We start from the raw sequence: 20767 nt of genomic DNA, 5'->3' as shown, positions 1-20767 counted from the left end.
ATCTAGAGTTCGGACATTTCCGAGTTTCCCAGGCCCGACGAGCACTTGCACGCGGCACCAGCTATCCAACGTCGCCATGACATCGCCTACCAGCGTGATCAGGGGATTCTAATTGGAGAAGCAGTTTCTGCCTATCTTCATACTGTACTGTCTTTGTTGTTGGCTCGCTTATATGTTGCTCAAAACAGAGCGCGGTATTGTAGAGATCATTTGTGGGTGTCATGTTGTCTATGTTTCGAAAACCTTTAGCATGATTTTTTGAAATTAAAAAAGGAATTTGTTCGAAAAAGTTCCACAAAAGAACAGTAGATGGCTCAAGTTGACAAAATGACACAGAACTGAGGAGTGAAGGTGTCTCGATTCCTAACAAAACTCTGATCATGTAGATAGCCTAGCAGAAACAAGTACACAAATCAATTTTGTTTAGCAATTAAAATAGAAAACACTTCCCTCCAGTTGAAATATAAAAAATAAATACAATCTCACTTTGTCAAAATGTGTTTATCTAGTGGCTGTAAAGTAAGACACATTAATGTATCACAGCAATTAGCCCAATGGTTTAAAAATTATTCCAGGGTCTAAATTCACTGTGCCTAAGTGCTGATATATCGAGGCCATCTATACTAGGCATATGCATAGCTCTCAAATTGATCTGACTCCTGAGAAAATGTGCTTTATCAGCTCAGTGTGAGGCCCTCCAGTGTCATAACATGCAGACATACACTTATTTTCCGAAGTACTCTATCTCCCTGTTTACACCTCTCCCTTCTCGCTCCAATGCTCACAGTTCAACCTGATGTATTTGCCAACTTCCTGTTTGCTCTGGCCAGCCCAACAAGTCAGGCTTCCTCCATGGCCCACCCACTGTAGGCTACCTGCTCTCCTAGAACACCTACCTGTGTGACATGTCTGTTTCCCTTCCTACAGTGGCTTGCGAAAGTATCCAACCCCCCCCCCCCCCCCCCCCCCCCCCAAAGTCAATACATTGTAGAGCCACCTTTTGCAGCAATTACAGCTGCAAGTCTCTTGGGGTATGTCTCTATAAGCTTGGCACATCTAGCCACTGGGATCTTTGCCCATTCTTCAAGGCAAAACTGCTCCAGCTCCTTCAAGTTGGATGGGTTCCATTGGTGTACAGCAATCTTTAAATCATACCACAGATTCTCAATTGGACTAAGGTCTGGGCTTTGACTAGGCCATTCCAAGACATTTAAATGTTTCACGTTAAACCACTCAAGTGTTGCTTTAGCAGTATGCTTAGGGTCATTGTCCTGCTGGAAGGTGAACCCCCGTCCCAGTCTCAAATCTCTGGAAGACTGAAACAGTTTTTCCTCAAGAATTCCCCTGTATTTAGCTCCATCCATCATTCCTTCAATTCTGACCAGTTTCCCAGTCCCTGCCGATGAAAAACATCCCCACAGCATGATGCTGCCACCACCATGTTTCACTGTGGGGATGTGGTTCTCGGTGTGATGAGAGATGTTGGGTTTGTGCCAGACATAGCGTTTTCCTTGATGGCCATAAAGCTCAATTTTAGTCTCATCTGACCAAAGTACCTTCTTCCATATGTTTGGGGAGTCTGCCACATGCCTTTTGGCAAACACCAAACGTGTTTGCTTATTTTTTTATTTTAGCAATGGCTTTTTTCTGGCCACTCTTCCGTAAAGCCCAGCTCTGTGGAGTTTACTGTTTAAAGTGGTCCTATGGACAGATACTCCAGTCTCCGCTGTGGAGCTTTGCAGCTCCTTCAGGGTTATCTTTGATCTCTTTGTTGCCTCTCTGATTAATGCCCTCCTTGCCTGGTCTGTGAGTTTTCATGGGCGACCCTCCCTTGGCAGGTTTGTTGTGGTGCCATATTCTTTCAATTTTATAATAATGGATTTAATGGTGCTCCGTGGGATGTGCAAAGTTTCTGATATTTTTTTATAACCCAACCCTGATCTGTACTTCTCCACAACTCTATCCTTGACCTGTTTTGAGAGCTCCTTGGTCTTCATGGTGTCGCTTGCTTGGTGGTGCCCCTTGCTTAGTGGTGTTGCAGACTCTGGGGCCTTTCAGAACAGGTGTATATATATACATATATACATACAGTTGAAGTCGAAAGTTTACATACACCATAGCCAAATAAATTTAAACCCAGTTTTTCCACAATTCCTGACATTTAATCCTTGTAAAATCCCCTGTCTTAGGTCAGTTAGGATCACCACTTTATTTTAAGAATGTGAAACGGCAGAATAATAGCAGAGAGAATGATTTATTTCAGATTTTCTTTCTTTCATCAGATTCCCAGTGGATCAGAAGTTTACATACACTCAATTTGTATTTGGTAGCATTGCCTTTTAATTGTTTAACTTGGGTGAAACGTTTCAGGGAGCCTTCCACAAGCTTCCCACAATAAATTGGGTGAATTTTGGCCCATTCCTCCTGACAGAGCTGGTGTAACTAAGTCAGGTTTGTAGGCCTCCTTGCTCGCACACGCTTTTTCAGTTCTGCCCACAAGTTTTCTATAGGATTGAGGTCAGGGCTTTGTGATGGCCACTCCAATACCTTGACTTTGTTGTCCTTAAGCCATTTTGCCACAACTTTGGAAGTATGCTTGAGGTCATTGTCCATTTGGAAGACTCATTTGCGACCAAGCTTTAACTTCCTGACTGATGTCTTGAGATGTTGCTTCAATATATCCACATAATTTTCCTGCCTCATGATACCATCTATTTTGTGAAGTGCACCAGTCCCTCCTGCAGCAAAGTACCCCCACAACATGATGCTGCCACCCCCGTCCTTCACGGTTGGGATGGTGTTCTTCGGATTGCAAGCCCCCCCCCTTTTTTCTCCAAACATAACAATGGTCATTATGGCCAAACAGTTATATATCTGTTTCATCAAACCAGAGGACATTTCTCCAAAAAAGTACAATCTTTGTCCTTATGTGCAGTTGCAAACCGTAGTCGCTTTTTTATGGCTGTTTTGGAGCAGTGGCTTCTTCCTTGCTGAGCGGCCTTTCAGGTTATGTCGATATACGACTCATTTTACTGTGGACATAGATACTTTTGTACCCGTTTCCTCCAGCATCTTCAGAAGGTCCTTTGCTGTTGTTCTGGGATTGATTTGCCCTTTTCGCACCAAAGTACGTTAATCTCTAGGAGATAGAACGCGTCTCCTTCCTGAGCGGTATGACGGCTGCGTGGTCCCATGGTGTTTATACTTGCGTACTATTGTTTGTTCAGATGAACGTGGTACCTTCAGGCGTTTGGAAATTGCTCCCAAGGATGAACCAGACTTGTGGAGGTCTACAATTTTTTTTCTGAGGTCTTGGCTGATTTATTTTGGTTTTCCCATTATGTCAAGCAAAGAGGCACTAAGTTTGAAGGTAGGCTTTGAAATACATCCACAGGTACACCTCCAAATGACTCAAATTATGTCAATTATGTAAGGACTGGGTGTCGGAGTGCGAAGTCAAACGCAGGAAGCAGAGGGTGCAATAACAAATGTTCCCTTTTAATGAACACTGAGAAACTAAAGTCACCGTTCTAATACACTGGGTGCTCACAAAAACTACCCCAGACACGGGGGGAATGAAAGCAGTCCAGTAACCACGTAGACACGTAGTTCAAAACAGATACCACGCTTAACAACTAATAATCCCGCACAAAGAACCGGGCGGGCTGGCTGACTGATAAGCCCAACTAATTACCAACAAATGAAAACAGGTGTAATCAATAAACACATAAGGAGGGGGAGAAAAGGATCAGTGGCAGCTAATAGGCCGGTGACGACGACCGCCGAGCGCCACCCGAACGGGAAGGAGAGCCTGCCTCGGTCGGAGTCGTGACAGTACCCCCCCTCTGACGCGCGGCTCCCGCAGCGCGCCGACACCGGCCTCGATGTCGACCCGGAGGACGAGGTGCAGGGCGATCCGGATGGAGGCGATGGAAATCCCTCAGCATAGACGGATCCAAAATGTCCCCCACCGGTACCCAGCACCTCTCCTCCGGACCGTACCCCTCCCAGTCCACGAGGTACTGCAGGCCCCTCACCCGGCAGCTCGAGTCCAGAATGGCCCGTATCGTGTACGCCGGGGACCCCTCGATGTCCAGAGGGGGAGGAGGGACCTCCGGCACCTCACCGTCCTGCAGGGGACCAGCTACCACCGGCCTGAGGAGAGACACATGAAACGAGGGGTTAATACGATAATAGGAAGGGAGTTGTAATCGATAACACACCTCGTTTATTCTCCTCAGAACTTTGAAGGGCCCTACACACTGCGGACCCAGCTTCCGGCAGGGCAAGCGGAGGGGCAGGTTTCGGGTCGAGAGCCAGACCCTGTCCCCCGGTACAAACACGGGGGCCTCACTGCGGTGGCGGTCAGCACTCCTCTTCTGCCGTCCACTAGCTTGTTGGAGGGATTCCTGGACGGCCCTCCATGTCTCCTTGGAGCGCTGCACCCATTCCTCCACCGCAGGAGCCTCGGTCTGGCTCGGATGCCATGGTGCCAGGACCGGCTGGTACCCCAATACACACTGAAAGGGGGGCACGTTAGTAGAGGAGTGGCGTAGTGAGTTCCGGGCCATTTCGGGCCAGGGGATGTATCTCACCCACTCCCCTGGCCGGTCCTGGCAATACGACCGCAGAAACCTACCCACCTCCTGGTTCACTCTCTCCACCTGCCCATTACTCTCGGGGTGATAACCGGAGGTCAGGCTGACCGAGACCCCCAAACGCTCCATGAACGCCCTCCATACTCAGGACATGAACTGGGGGCCCCGATCAGAAACGATGTCCTCCGGCACCCCGTAGTGCCGGAAGAATGCCTCCGCAGTCTGCACGGCTGTAGGGATACCGGGCAACGGGAGGAGACGGCAGGACTTAGAGAACCGATCCACAATCACCAGTACCGTAGTGTTCCCCTGAGACGGGGGAAGATCGGTCAGAAAATCTACGGACAGATGCGACCAAGGCCGTTGTGGAACGGGGAGGGGTTGTAACTTCCCTCTAGGAAGGTGCCTAGGAGCCTTACTCTGGGCGCATACCGAACAGGAGGAAACATAAACCCTAATGGCCCTAGCCAAGGTAGGCCACCAATACCTCCCCCGAAGGCTCCCCACTGTCCTCGTCACCCCATGGTGACCCGAGGAGGGTAGAACGTGAGCCCACCGAATCAATTTGTCCCGAACACCAAGCGGCACGTACTTCCAACCCACCGGACACTGAGGAGGAGCGGGTTCCGCCCGTAACGTAAATGTAACGCCAGCTCGATGTCAGAGTCCACCTCCCACACCACTGGTGCCATCAGCCTTGATGCAGGAAGGATGGGAGTAGGTTCGGTGGACCGATCGTCCGTGTCGTAAAACCAGGACAGTGCATCCGCCTTTACGTTCTGGGAGCCTGGTTTATACGATAACGTAAATTGGAATCGGGTAAAGAATATGGCCCACCTTGCCTGACGTGGGTTCAGTCTCCTAGCTGCCCGAATATACTCCAGATTCTGGTGGTCGGTCCAGATGAGAAAAGGGTGCTTAGCCCCCTCAAGCCAGTGTCTCCACACCTTCAGAGCACTGACCACTGCTAACAACTCCCGGTCCCCCACATCATAGTTACGCTCCGCTGGCCTGAGCTTCTTCGAGAAGAAAGCGCAGGGGTGGAGTTTTGGTGGCGTACAAGAGCGCTGTGATAGCACGGCACCTACCCCAGCCTCGGACGCGTCCACCTCCACTATGAATGCTAGAGAGGGGTCCGGCTGACTGATAAGTCCAACTAATTACCAACAAATGAAAACAGGTGTAATCAATAAACACATAAGGAGGGGGAGAAAAGGATCAGTGGCAACTAATAGGTCGGTGACGACGACCGCCGAGCGCCACCCGAACGGGAAGGAGAGCCTGCCTCGGTCGGAGTCGTGACAAATTAGCCTATCAGAAGCTTCTAAAGCCAAGACATCATTTTCTGGAATTTTCCAAGCTGTTTAAAGGCACAGTCAACTTAGTATATGTAACCTTCTGACCCACTGGAATTGTGATACAATGAATTATAAGTGAAATAATCTGTCTGTAAACAATTGTTGGAAAAATGACTTGTGTCATGCACAAAGTAGATGTCCTAACCGACTTGCCAAAACTATAGTTTGTTAACAAGAAATTTGTGGAGTGGTTGAAAAACAAGTTTTAATGACTCCAACCTAAGTGTATGTAAACTTCTGACTTCAACTGTATATATAAACACATATATATTGATCATGTGACACTTAGATTGCACATAGGTGGACTTTTTTAAAACTACTTATGTGACTTCTTGAGGTAATTGGTTGCACCAGATCTTATTTAGGGGCTTCATAGCAAAGGGAGTGAATACATATACAAGCACCACTTTACGTTTTAAATTGTATTTTATTTTTTGAGACAAATCATTTTTTTCATTTCACTTCATCAATTTGGACTATTTTGTGTATGTCCATTACATGAATTCCAAGTAAAAATCCATTTAAATTAGAGGTTGTAATGTAACAAAATAGGAAAAACGCCAAGAGGGATGAATACTTTTGCAAGGCACTCTATGTCTCCCAATCAGGCCTGCCCGTCAACTTTGTTTGGTCACTACTGAATAGTAAACTCAGACTTATGTAACAGTTTAACTTTAGTCCGTCCCCTCGCCCCGACCCAGGCGCGAACCAGGGACCCTCTGCAAACATCAACAACAGTCACCCACGAAGCATCATTACCTATCGCTCCACAAAAGCCGCGGCCCTTGCAGAACAAGGGGAACCACTACTTCAAGGTCTCAGAGCAAGTGACGTCACCGATTGAAAGGCTATTAGCGCGCACCACCGCTAACTAGATAGCCATTTCACATCCGTTACACTTACATGCGTCTTCACCATATTTGTCAAACCACCAGAGCCAATGTTCTGTGTGAATGTCTGCACATGTTTATCCTCTGTCCGTTATAGACTACATTGCTGCCCACCCATCATCTACCAATATAGTCTCAGAAAAAGTGTTTAGATGTTATATAATGTATCCACCATAGAAGTATAATACAATAACCCTATGGTATTTATTGAGGGATATTCACTATAATAATAAAAAACGATATTTTATAAGAATATGTGTTCTTGCCAGTTTGTTGACGTACAAAATGTTCCCCTGTATGTAGGCTACAACACTATAGTACTGGGTTTATGTGATCCTTTGTGGAAATGGTTTTGACACATATTTATCTGCTCTCCCTCCCACACTCCCCACTACCCGACCCCTGTGGGGAACACTTCAGGGTGTGTGTATGTTTGGTTAGTGAGAGGGGGTTGCAGCCTGAATAACCCAGAGTAAGAGTATGAGACCTGGGAGGAAGTAAGGTTCATGGCTGGGGGTTCGGTGGTTTAGTCATCCACTGAGGGAGGGGTCTGCTGACTAACACTGTGTGGTGGGCTGGGGATATTGGCGAGGCCTAAGAGGAGGTTGACTATTTTTGGCCCGCCCCCCCCCCCCTTCACTCTAATTCCTCTTTTTACTTGTTCTTTCTTTCCTTATTCCCCAGATGTGTTTCCTTCCTGAAAGTCAGAAAGCAGTACTTCTCCTCTTTTCCGACCCCAGTCTGACGCACATGCATCCTCCAGGGAGGTGGGGAGGGAAAACAGAAAAAGATTGTGTAATTATATATTTTTTTAAATGTTGTGGTTTCTTTGGTTGGAAAACTATTTGGTGATGGTTCCTTATTCACTCTTCACGGACCTACACACTTCACAGTTTTCACATTATTGCCTTTTCCACACAGGTTTCAGTAACTTTATCCATGGCATAGACACACAAGATTCAGAGTTCTTCTGTTGAAGGCTATCATAATGTCATGCTGATCTGATACTGGTGTAGAAGAAGAATAAAGAGCAAACATCGTAGCTCTCAAGTTCTCCTTCATGTATTTAGCCTGTCCCTGCACATTAATTAAGTTTGTGGTCGTGAGAAACAATAGCACACTGCGCCTTTAAATAAAGGAATGTGAACAATCCACTGCTGTGCCCAGGCATTGGGTGCTGGAATTTGTTGGAATGTTGGCAGAAGTTTCATCTCCCCACAGCTCTTTCCCAGGCCAGGTGTTGGAAATGCAGGAAAACAAAACTATCTGAAAAGAGGGAATAGAGCAGTGGGGGTGAAAGAGGGAGTGCATGGTTAGTGAGAGATACGCAGAAGTCCAATTAGAACCCAAGCTCTCTAGACATGAAGACATCCAGCCTATATAGTTCTACCGAAAATACATAAAATGGGAGGGAAAAACCTGACTGAGATTTACTGTTCCTCCTTATCGGCCGTCTCTTCCTTCGCTCTCTAAACAGAGATTTATGGCTTTGGCAATATCAGGTATTTGAGTGTTCATCACAAAATGCACGCACATAAACACAAGGCAACCTGGCCTAACTGGGCGCTGGGCCACTGACTGTAGTGATGCCTGTAGAACATCGTTCCGGGAGTAGCTAGTCTATACTTTATTATCATGTAGTTTAGCCCTGTCTGGTGACTCAGTGATAGGTCAATGTAGTTTGGACCACTGAAGTTAAGTTAAAGGTTATGTTATGTAACAAAGATGAGATGACCCTCAATGTTATTGAAATAGATCTCGATCTATGCAACAGCCACAACATACCAACCTCCTATTATAAAGCATGATCCACAGCATCAAACCAAGGGCATTAGCACTGGGTTATACCCTGGATTCAACTAATTGATGTAAGAGTACAAGTCTATCACTCCCATAGCATCTGAACATTAAAAACTAGGTGGGCCTCATTCCACTCACCTAGTTTTACATTCAGAAAGACAATTTTGGTTGGCATTGCTAAGTGTAAGAGTTTGTGTAATCCTCTCTCACCCATTCTCTCTCTCTCTCACACACACACACACACACACGCACGCACGCACGCACGCACGCACGCACGCACGCACACACACACACACACACACACACACACACACACACACACACACACACACACACACACACACACATACACACACACACACACACACACACACACGGCCAGTGTAGGGTGAGTCACAGTGACCTGGCAGAGGGCGCCTCCCCTTGGGAGAGTCCTTACATGCATACCTGTGATTATGGCCAACCCCTGAGGGCATCAGGTGGGCCTTCTCTCTGGGCAACGTGAGACCGCCACCCATTGTTAGATCCACAATGCTGCGCTCACTTGAAAGGTGATACAAACATTCCGCAAGGTGAAAAGGGTTTAGCAGTGTATATCAATTGATAGCTGTTTTGGCCCAGTTCTGCTCCTTTATAGTGTTGTTGTGTTCCAGTTGTAGTCTAATATGACACCAGTATCGTATGGTTAAAAACATGTTCATGTTGAAGCGTATGCTATCAGGCATAGCAATCCTACACGAATCATCGCTGCATGCAGAACCATCTTTGTTCTGGTGCTGACAAAAGATCTGCCTGCTGTCCTCTCACCAGAGCCCCATATGGGGCAGACTGGCCATTTGGCATTTCGGCAAATGGGCCAGTGTGGGGACCACAAGAAAAAAAATGGTCCGGTATGTTAGAAATACCAGAGCCAATTTCTAGTCCCAATCCGCCCCTGGCCCCATGGACACAGGATGGTTGACCTCCCTCCTCTGGGAAAAAGCATCTTAGCTCTGCACAACACATGGAGATTATATTATACAACCACTGTGTAATGTATAATGTATTTAACAATCTATAGGCTACATTATGACAAGACATTATTACATTTAACTGGCCCTTCGGCATTTTTTCCATGTTGAATTTAGGCCCAGCTGCTTAATAGGAATATATCAGTTTATTTAACCTATGGAGAACCAGTGCTTGTTTGGTTTGTTTATATTACTTGCATATCTGTAATGAAGAACGTACACCAAGTGAACAAAGCATTAGGAACAACTGCACTTTTCATGATATAGACTGATCAGGTGAATCCAGATGAAAGCAATGATCCCTTATTGATGTTACCTATTAAATCCACTTCAATCAGTGTAGATGAAGGGGAGGAGACAGGTTAAAGAAGGATTTTTAAGCTGTGAGACAATTGAGACATGGATTGTGTATGTGTGCCATTCAGAGGGTGAATGGGCAAGACAGAAAACTTAAGGGCCTTTGAACGGGGTATGGTAGTAGGTGCCAGGAGCACCGGTTTGAGTGTGTCAAGAACTGGAAAGCCGCTGGGTTTTTCATGCTCAACGGTTTCCTGTGTGTATCAAGAATGGTCCACCACCCAAAGGACATCCAGCCTACTTGACACAACTGTGGGAAGCATTGGAGCCAACATGGGCCAGAACGCTTTCGACACCTTCTAGTCCATGCCCCAACAAATTGAGGCTGTTCTGAGGGGAAAAGGGGGAGGGCAACTCAATATTAGGAACGTGTTCCTAATGTTTTGTACACACAGTGTATATACAGAATGTCTTCAACTACAAATAACAAATGCTTGAATCTTGCTAAAAGGAGCTTGGGGACACTGTTTGTCAATTGTAATACATTTAGTAATTGCAGAGTAAGACTAATAATAGGCTAGACTCCACATGAACCTGTTTCTCCCAGCACGTGGTGAAGTACTGCAAACACATATGTTGCCCACACAGCCTAAACAATGAAACACCCTGCACCACCCTGCACCACCCTGCACCACCCCGGCCCTTGCCCTTTCAGACACATTCCATACGCCCTTTAACCAAATTGTTGAGACCATTGAGATTGCCTGGTGGCATGGTTGAGGCCGTGTTGAACCTGGGGATGTGTGTGTTTGTGTTGCTACGTGACTGTGCTTGCCGGCATAATGAAGTACTGTACCAGTAAAATGAAACACATCAATGGTGTGGAGAGAGCGGGAAATGATTAGCTTCCACAGTGTGACAGTGAGTGTAATTGTGTGTGTGTGTGGGGGGGGGGGGGGGGGGGGGGGCAGGTTTAGAGTTAAAAGTAGGTTTAGGAGTTAAGGTTAGAATAAAAAGTCAGCATAAGAATAGTAATACAGAGCTGTGTGTGTGTGTGTGTGTCTGTGTGCGCGTGCATGTGTGCATGTGTGTATGTATGTGTGTGTGGTTACTTATCAATCTCTATAGGGTGTGAGACCAAATTCTGAAGAATCTTTTCAAAAAGAGCCTGCCACACCTCCAAGCTTGCACAACTTCCCGATTTTTCTTGTCCACATTCTCCACAGACACACACACCCATATTCAGCCGTTTACCCTGCTGCAGATGGCTGCAGCTCTGCCAGTTGATGCCCTTCCCTAACAACCTTAATTATACAGCAGGACTTGAGCTCTGCTTGTCAACAAGCCACAGCCCTTCACCCAGAGTGACAAGCCACCTGACTCAGCAATCTGGCCCTGTTTACTGGACCTGTCCACCACAATCAACACGCCTGCATCTGGCCTGACTTTAATTCAGCGCTTTTAACCCTGTGAGTGCCCTCTCCCCTGTCCCCCCTCATCCTCATCATAGAGTCCACACAGAGCTGTCACACAAAGGACACACACACACACAAAGGACACACACACACACACACACACACACACACACACACACACACACACACACACACACACACACACACACACACACACACACACACACACACACACACACACACACACACACACACACACACAATGTACAGGCAGGTCTGATGGACACTCTTGGACCACACAGGGTGGCTAATTCTAGCTTTGAGCCTGTGTAGGCTAGTACTAATACATCAAAAACGTTTTATAGTTCATAACGTGAATATTTAGGAGACTTGTCTTGAGAAACGCTCCAGCCAAAATGTTGACAATAAAAAGCATTCAGTTTTGCATTTTCTTTCCTATACAGCCGAAGGGGGAATATTTAAACTCTGATGCACTGATTTATTATCATTGATATATACAAAACGAAGGAGCTGATTGTGGACTTTAGTAGACAGCAGAGGGAGCACGCTCCCATCTACATAGATGGGGCTGCAGTGGAGAGGGTCAACAGCTTTAAGTTCCTTGGCGTGCACATCACTGGCAACCTGAAATGGTCCATCCACACAGTGTGGTGAAGGTGCAACAGTGCCTCTTCAACCTCAGGAGGCTGAAGAAATTCAGCTTTGTCCCTAAGCCCATCCCAACTTCTACAGATGCACCATTGAGAGCATCCTGTCGGGCTGTATCACTGCCTGGTATGGCAATTGCACCGTCCGCAACCACAGGGCTCACCTGAGGGTGGTGCAGTCAGCCCAACGCATCACCGGGGGCAAACTGCTTGCCCTCCAGGACATCTACAGCACCCGGTGTCACAGGAAGGCCAAAAAGATCATCAAGGGCCTCAGTCACCCGAGGCACGGCCTGTTCACCCCGCTACCATCTAGAACTCGGAGACCGTACAGGTGCATCAAAGCTGGGACAGAGAGACTGAAAACAGCTTCTATCTCTAGGCCATCAGACTGTTAAATACTCACTCACAAGCCAGCCACCACCCAGTACCCTTCCCTGAACTTAGTCACTGTTACTAGCCGGCTACCATCTAGTACTGTACCCTGCAACTTAGAAACTGATGCCCTATGTACAGTATCAGTCAGAAGTTTGGACACACCTACTCATTCAAGGGTTTTTCTTTATTTTTACTATTTTCTACATTGTAGAATAATAGTGAAGACATCAAAACTATGAAATAACACATATGGAATCATGTAGTAACCAAAAAAGTGTTAAACAAATCAAATTATATTTTATATTTGAGATTCTTCAACGTAGCCACCCTTTGCCTTGATGACAGCTTTGAACAATCTTGGCATTCTCTAAACCAGCATCATGAGGTAGTCACCTGGAATGCATTTCAATTAACAGGTGTGCCTTGTTAAAAGTTCATTTGGGGAATATCTTTCCTTCTTAATGAGTTTGAGCCAATCAGTTGTGTTGTGACAAGGTAGGGGTGGTATACAGAAGATAGCCCTATTTGGTAAAAGACCAAGTCCATATTATGGCAAGAACAGGTCAAATAAACAAAGAGAAATGACAGTCCATCATTACTTTCAGACATGAAGGTCAGTCAATGTGGAACATTTCAAGAAGAGAGCTATGATGGAACTGTCTCTCATGAGGACCGCCACTGGAAAGGAAGACCCAGAGTTACATCTGCTGCAGAGGATAAGTTCATTAGTGTTGCCAGCCTCAGAAATTGCAGCCCAAATAAATGCTTCACAGAGTTCAAGTAACAGACACATCTCAACATCAACTGTTCAGAGGAGACTGCATGAATCAGGCCTTCATGGTCGAATTGCTGCAAAGAAACCATTACTGAAGGACACCAATAAGAAGAATAGATTTGCTTGGGCCAAGAAAAACGAGCAATGGGCATTAGACCGGTGGAAATCTGTCCTTTGGTCTGATGAGTCCAAATTTGGGATTTTTGATTCTTTGTGAGATGCAGAGTAGGTGAACGGATGATCTCTGCATGTGTGGTTCCCACTGTGAAGCATGGAGGAGGAGGTGTGATGATGTGGGGGTGCTTTGCTGGTGATACTTTCAGTGATTTATTTAGAATTCAAGGCACATTTAACCAGAATGGTTACCACAGCATTCTGTAGCAATACGCCATCCCATCTGGTTTGCGCTTAGTGGGACTATCATTTGTTTTTCAACAGGACAATGATCCAACATACCTCCAGGCTGTGTAAGGGCTATTTTACCAAGAATGAGAGTGATGGAGTGCTGCTTCAGATGAACTGGCCTCCACAATCACCCGACATCAACCCATTTGAGATGGTTTGGGATGAGTTGGACCACAGAGTGAAGGGAAAGCAGCTAACAAGTGCTCAGCATATGTGGGAACTCCTTCAAGACTGTTGGAAAAGCATTTCAGGTGAAGCTGGTTGAGAGAATGCCAAGAATGTGCAAAGCTGTCATCACGGCAAAGGGTGTCTACCTCGAAGAATCTCAAATCTCAAATATATTTTGATTTGTTTAACACTTTTTTTTGGTTACTACATGATTCCATATATGTTATTTCATAGTTTTGATGTCTTCACTATTATTCTACAATGTAGAAAAGAGTAAAAATAAAGAAAAACCCTTGAATGAGTAGGTGTGTTCAAACATTTGATTGGTACTGTACATAGTCACCTTAATAATGTTTACATACTGTTTCACCCACTTTATATGTATATACTATATTTATAATTAACACATCTTAACAAAACATATTTGCTGTAGGAAATTAAAATAAAAACATTGATGTCCTCCTCTATCCCAGCCTCTCCTCTCTGTTTGCCTGACTAGTTCGGCATCCTTCATTCCAGCTGTTCTCCAGATGCAGTGGGGGAGGCCGGGGCTGCTTGCCCACCTGTTGCTCTCCCATCTATCTGCCTTTAGCACTGTTAACAGATCAGTCATTGTCTAGGTCTGGGGGTGCAGGGCGTCCTGTACCTCCAGACACTGATCCACTAAGACAGCGTCTAGTGACTGATCCAAGACCAGGTGAATTGCTGTTCACTCCGCTCACTCACACAGTGACGGATGGACTGCTCCATTGATTGACATACCAACCAAGTGACAGACTGACTGGTGACCATACAGACTGAGTGACTGCTGATTCTCCCCTGCCAGCACAAACTCCTGTCCTGTTCTAAACACATTGCATCAGTTTTCATATCGTTTGAAGATGTTCAAGCCATGGTTACTGCCATCAAATAAACACTGTTAAGAAGACTGCATAGGGGTAGTCAAAGAAGACTGCATAGAGGTAGTCAAAACAGACTGCATAGAGGTAGTCAAAACAGACTGCATAGAGATAGTCAAAGAAGACTGCATAGAGGTAGTCAAAGAAGACTGCATAGGGGTAGTCAAAGAAGACTGCATAGGGGTAGTCAAAACAGACTGCATAGAGGTAGTCAAAACAGACTGCATAGGGGTAGTCAAAATAGACTGCATAGAGGTAGTCAAAGAAGACTGCATAGAGGTAGTCAAAGAAGACTGCATAGAGGTAGTCAAAGAAGACTGCATAGAGGTAGTCAAAGAAGACTGCATAGAGGTAGTCAAAACAGACTGCATAGAGGTAGTCAAAACAGACTGCATAGAGGTAGTCAAAGAAGACTGCATAGGGGTAGTCAAAACAGACTGCATAGAGGTAGTCAAAACAGACTGCATAGAGGTAGTCAAAGAAGACTGCATAGAGGTAGTCAAAGAAGACTGCATAGGGGTAGTCAAAACAGACTGCATAGAGGTAGTCAAAACAGACTGCATAGAGATAGTCAAAACAGACTGCATAGAGGTAGTCAAAACAGACTGCATAGAGATAGTCAAAGAAGACTGCATAGAGGTAGTCAAAGAAGACTGCATAGGGGTAGTCAAAGAAGACTACATAGAGGTAGTCAAAGAAGACTGCATAGAGGTAGTCAAAACAGACTGCATAGAGGTAGTCAAAACAGACTGCATAGAGGTAGTCAAAGAAGACTGCATAGAGGTAGTCAAAGAAGACTGCATAGAGGTAGTCAAAGAAGACTGCATAGAGGTAGTCAAAACAGACTGCATAGAGGTAGTCAAAGAAGACTGCATAGAGGTAGTCAAAACAGACTGCATAGAGGTAGTCAAAACAGACTGCATAGAGGTAGTCAAAACAGACTGCATAGAGGTAGTCAAAACAGACTGCATAGAGGTAGTCAAAACAGACTGCATAGAGGTAGTCAAAACAGACTGCATAGAGGTAGTCAAAACAGACTGCATAGAGATAGTCAAAACAGACTGCATAGAGGTAGTCAAAACAGACTGCATAGAGGTAGTCAAAACAGACTGCATAGAGGTAGTCAAAACAGACTGCATAGAGGTAGTCAAAGAAGACTGCATAGAGGTAGTCAAAACAGACTGCATAGAGATAGTCAAAACAGACTGCATAGAGGTAGTCAAAACAGACTGCATAGAGATAGTCAAAACAGACTGCATAGAGGTAGTCAAAACAGACTGCATAGAGGTAGTCAAAACAGACTGCATAGAGGTAGTCAAAACAGACTGCATAGAGGTAGTCAAAGAAGACTGCATAGAGGTAGTCAAAGAAGACTGCATAGGGGTAGTCAAAACAGACTGCATAGAGGTAGTCAAAACAGACTGCATAGGGGTAGTCAAAGAAGACTGCATAGAGGTAGTCAAAACAGACTGCATAGAGGTAGTCAAAGAAGACTGCATAGAGGTAGTCAAAGAACACTACAAAGAGGTAGTCAAATAAGATAAGGATAGGAGAGTGCAGTACAGCTGAGTGAGCAGGTACACTCTGGAGGTGTTTGAAAAGGTTGGTGTTAGGATTAGAGCTTTGTTGAAAGCATGACCCTTGTGAACTTTCAACCTTTAATTCTCTGCAGGGCAAAGAAAAGCACACCTAATCTCAGGCAGCTCAACCTCACCACTCCACCACTCCCTATCACAATGCATTGCTTTTGTTATCTGTGGGGTGGGCCCTGGCCTTCAGTGTTCACTGATAAACAATACTTTGGTGGGTAAACTGCAGCCTATAGTAGGCTACTGTACCTAGGCCCAATGTAATGGAACCTAATAAGGCATAGATATCTCTTATGTGCATTTATTGGTTTAACATTGACTTGAAGAGTCAGCAAGCCTATATACTGTATTAGTATCTCATAGGCATCCATATACATTTCTGTGATAAATAAATGTGTTATAAATGCCCATTGTCATCCATTGACACATCCCATCCAGACTCTCTCACCACTCACACAATGGAGAGGAAAAGTCCCCCAAATTCCCAGTAGCTCTGGAAATGTCTGTTTAATTATGCCTGTTTTAAGACAAAAAATGTAGGACAACTGGACAGGATCCAATTAACCAAAAGCCAATTAACCAAAAGCTTCTTATTAATGGTTATATGAACCAGTATAACCAGTAAAATAACATAACCCTTTTTAAAAAGGTGGTCAATTAAGTTTTGGCAGTTGGTGAGCCCAGCTAAAGAAAAGCCAATGCTCTGGTTTTGGGTCCAGAACAAAGAGATATCTGTCTAACAAGCCTTCCTTCCCCCGCACCGCTAACAAACTTTCAAATGGCCACGTCCACAATTACCCATTCGCCCGAAGGAAAGATTAAACAGCCACACAGACAAACATTAACCCAGAGCCTGACCCCACAGCCTGTCAAAAAAAGATAAATGCCGGGGACTGGGAGAAAAAAAGGAAACAACATTCCTGTTCCCGTAAATCATGAAGGGGAGGGGGATTTTGGGAAGTTCGGTGAGTCATCACTTTTTCTTTTCTATTGGCGGTCCCCCCGGCGTTGGTCCACAGACTCTGAATACCTCCACTACAGTTTGCCCTGTCATGCTTTGCAGCGGGCCGCATCGAATTTTGACAAGCGACTCACACAGTGCTCGTCCTGCGTTTGCAGCTGCCTGGCCGGCTGGGACTGCTGGCGGGAGCTCTTTGAAGTGTAGAACAGAGCTAGTAGCCTAGCAATCAACACTGAAACTTGGTTGGATAACAAGAAAGACCTCCAGCAGCTAGAGGGTCCTGAAAAGGCCCCTAACTGCTACTGAACTATCATTTATTGTCACTCCAACCTGTCATTGAATGTGGTAAGTGTGTGCCAAGTGCTTGTCCAGACGTGGTCAAGAGGAAATTTAAAACATGGTAGAGGTAAAACATGGTAGAGGTAAAACATGGTAGAGGTAAAACATGGTAGAGGTAAAACATGGTAAAGGTGAAACATGGTAGAGGTAAAACATGGTAGAGGTAAAACATGGTAGAGGTAAAACATGGTAGAGGTGAAACATGGTAGAGGTAAAACATGGTAGAGGTGAAACATGGTAAAGGTAAAACATGGTAGAGGTAAAACATGGTAGAGGTAAAACATGGTAGAGGTAAAACATGGTAGAGGTGAAACATGGTAAAGGTAAAACATGGTAGAGGTAAAACATGGTAGAGGTAAAACATGGTAGAGGTAAAACATGGTAGAGGTAAAACATGGTAGAGGTAAAACATGGTAGAGGTAAAACATGGTAAAGGTGAAACATGGTAGAGGTAAAACATGGTAGAGGTAAAACATGGTAAAGGTGAAACATGGTAGAGGTAAAACATGGTAGAGGTAAAACATGGTAGAGGTAAAACATGGTAAAGGTGAAACATGGTAAAGGTAAAACATGGTAGAGGTGAAACATGGTAGAGGTAAAACATGGTAGAGGTAAAACATGGTAAAGGTGAAACATGGTAGAGGTGAAACATGGTAGGGGTAAAACATGGTAGAGGTAAAACATGGTAGAGGTAAAACATGGTAGAGGTGAAACATGGTAAAGATAAAACATGGTAGAGGTAAAACATGGTAGAGGTAAAACATGGTAGAGGTAAAACATGATAAAGGTGAAACATGGTAAAGGTAAAACATGGTAGAGGTGAAACATGGTAGAGGTAAACATGGTAGAGGTAAGACATGGTAGAGGTGAAACATGGTAGAGGTGAAACATGGTAAAGGTAAAACATGGTAAAGGTAAAACATGGTAGAGGTGAAACATGGTAGAGGTGAAACATGGTAGAGGTGAAACATGGTAGAGGTAAAACATGGTAGAGGTGAAACATGGTAGAGGTGAAACATGGTAGAGGTAAAACATGGTAGAGGTGAAACATGGTAGAGGTGAAACATGGTAGAGGTAAAACATGGTAGAGGTAAAACATGGTAGAGGTGAAACATGGTAGAGGTGAAACATGGTAAAGGTAAAACATGGTAGAGGTAAAACATGGTAGAGGTAAAACATGGTAGAGGTAAAACATGGTAGAGGTAAAACATGGTAAAGGTGAAACATGGTAAAGGTAAAACATGGTAGAGGTGAAACATGGTAGAGGTAAAACATGGTAGAGGTGAAACATGGTAGAGGTGAAACATGGTAGAGGTAAAACATGGTAGAGGTGAAACATGGTAGAGGTAAAACATGGTAGAGGTAAAACATGGTAGAGGTAAAACATGGTTGAGGTGAAACATGGTAAAGGTAAAACATGGTAGAGGTAAAACATGGTAGAGGTAAAACATGGTAGAGTTAAAACATGGTAGAGGTGAAACATGGTAAAGGTAAAACATGGTAGAGGTAAAACATGGTAGAGGTAAAACATGGTAGAGTTAAAACATGGTAAAGGTGAAACATGGTAAAGGTAAAACATGGTAGAGGTGAAACATGGTAGAGGTAAAACATGGTAGAGGTAAAACATGGTAGAGGTAAAACATGGTAGAAGTGAAACATGGTAGAGGTGAAACATGGTAGAGGTGAAACATGGTAGAGGTGAAACATGGTAGAGGTAAAACATGGTAGAGGTAAAACATGGTAAAGGTAAAACATGGTAGAGGTAAAACATGGTAGAGGTAAAACATGGTAGAGGTGAAACATGGTAGAGGTAAAACATGGTAGAGGTAAAACATGGTAGAGGTAAAACATGGTAGAGGTGAAACATGGTAGAGGTGAAACATGGTAGAGGTAAAACATGGGAGAACCACACAATGGTAAGTATTTACATATCTTATGGAGAGAACCACATATTTTATTGCCATTATTTCCTCTATTTCTGGACAGCCTTTCTGTTTGACCATTCATCCACCCTCAAAGCGGTTCATTTCACAAATGGTCTGACATCATTCTGCGGTTAGTTTTTTTTCCCCCACCAGGACCCCTGGCCTCCTGCAACCACACAACACCCTCACCCCCCAATTAGAGAACGTTTAGCCTGCAAACCAAGCACCTGTAAAGGCAGTCAATGTTGTTCTCCCCCTTTAACGAGGAGGAGCATGGATAGGACCAAGATGCGGATTGAGGGAAATAAGCCATCTTTTAATGAACACACAGCAAACAAGACACTACAAACTACAAAACAACAAACGTGACTAACCTTCAACTGTCCTGTGAGGACACAGGAACAAACACCCACAAAACACCAGTGAAACCCTGGCTGCCTTTGTATGACTCTCAATTAGAGACAAACAATACACACCTGTCTCTAATTGAGAATCATACCAGGCCGAACACAAAACCCCACATAGAAATACAAAACATAGACAAACCCACCCAACTCACGCCCTGACCAACTAAAATGAATACAAAACAAAGGAAAACAGGTCAGGAACGTGACAGAACCCCCCCCTTAAGGTGCGAACTCCGGGCGCACCAGCACAAAGTCTAGGGGAGGGTCTGGGTGGGCGTCTGTCCACGGTGGCGGCTCTGGCGGTGGACGAGGTCCCCACCCCACCATAATCAATCCCCGCTTCTTTATCCCCCTCCCAATGACCACCCTCCCACTAACCCCACCTAAATGAAGGGGCAGCACCGGGATAAGGGGCAGCACCGGGATAAGGGGCAGCACCGGGACAAGGGGCAGCACCGGGACAAGGGGCAGCACCGGGACAAGGGGCAGCACCGGGACAAGGGGCAGCACCGGGACAAGGGGCAGCACCGGGACAAGGGGCAGCACCGGGACAAGGGGCAGCACCGGGACAAGGGGCAGCACCGGGACAAGGGGCAGCACCGGGACAAGGGGCAGCACCGGGACAAGGGGCAACACCGGGATAAGGGGCAACACCGGGATAAGGGGCAGCAGGTCCTGGCTGAGGGACTCCAGCAGGTCCTGGCTGAGGGACTCCGGCAGGTCCGGGCTGAGTGGCAGCTCCGGACTGTAGGGCAGCTCCGGACTGTAGGGCAGCTCCGGACTGTACGGCAGCTCCGGACTGTAGGGCAGCTCCGGACTGTACGGCAGCTCCGGACTGTCGGGCAGCTCCTGACTGGCGGGCGTCTCTGGCAGCTCCTGACTGGC

This window comes from Salvelinus fontinalis, chromosome 2, assembly GCF_029448725.1.
Source record: "Salvelinus fontinalis isolate EN_2023a chromosome 2, ASM2944872v1, whole genome shotgun sequence".
Taxonomy (NCBI): Eukaryota; Metazoa; Chordata; class Actinopteri; order Salmoniformes; family Salmonidae; genus Salvelinus; species Salvelinus fontinalis.
Note: the sequence above shows the minus strand (reverse complement) of the source record.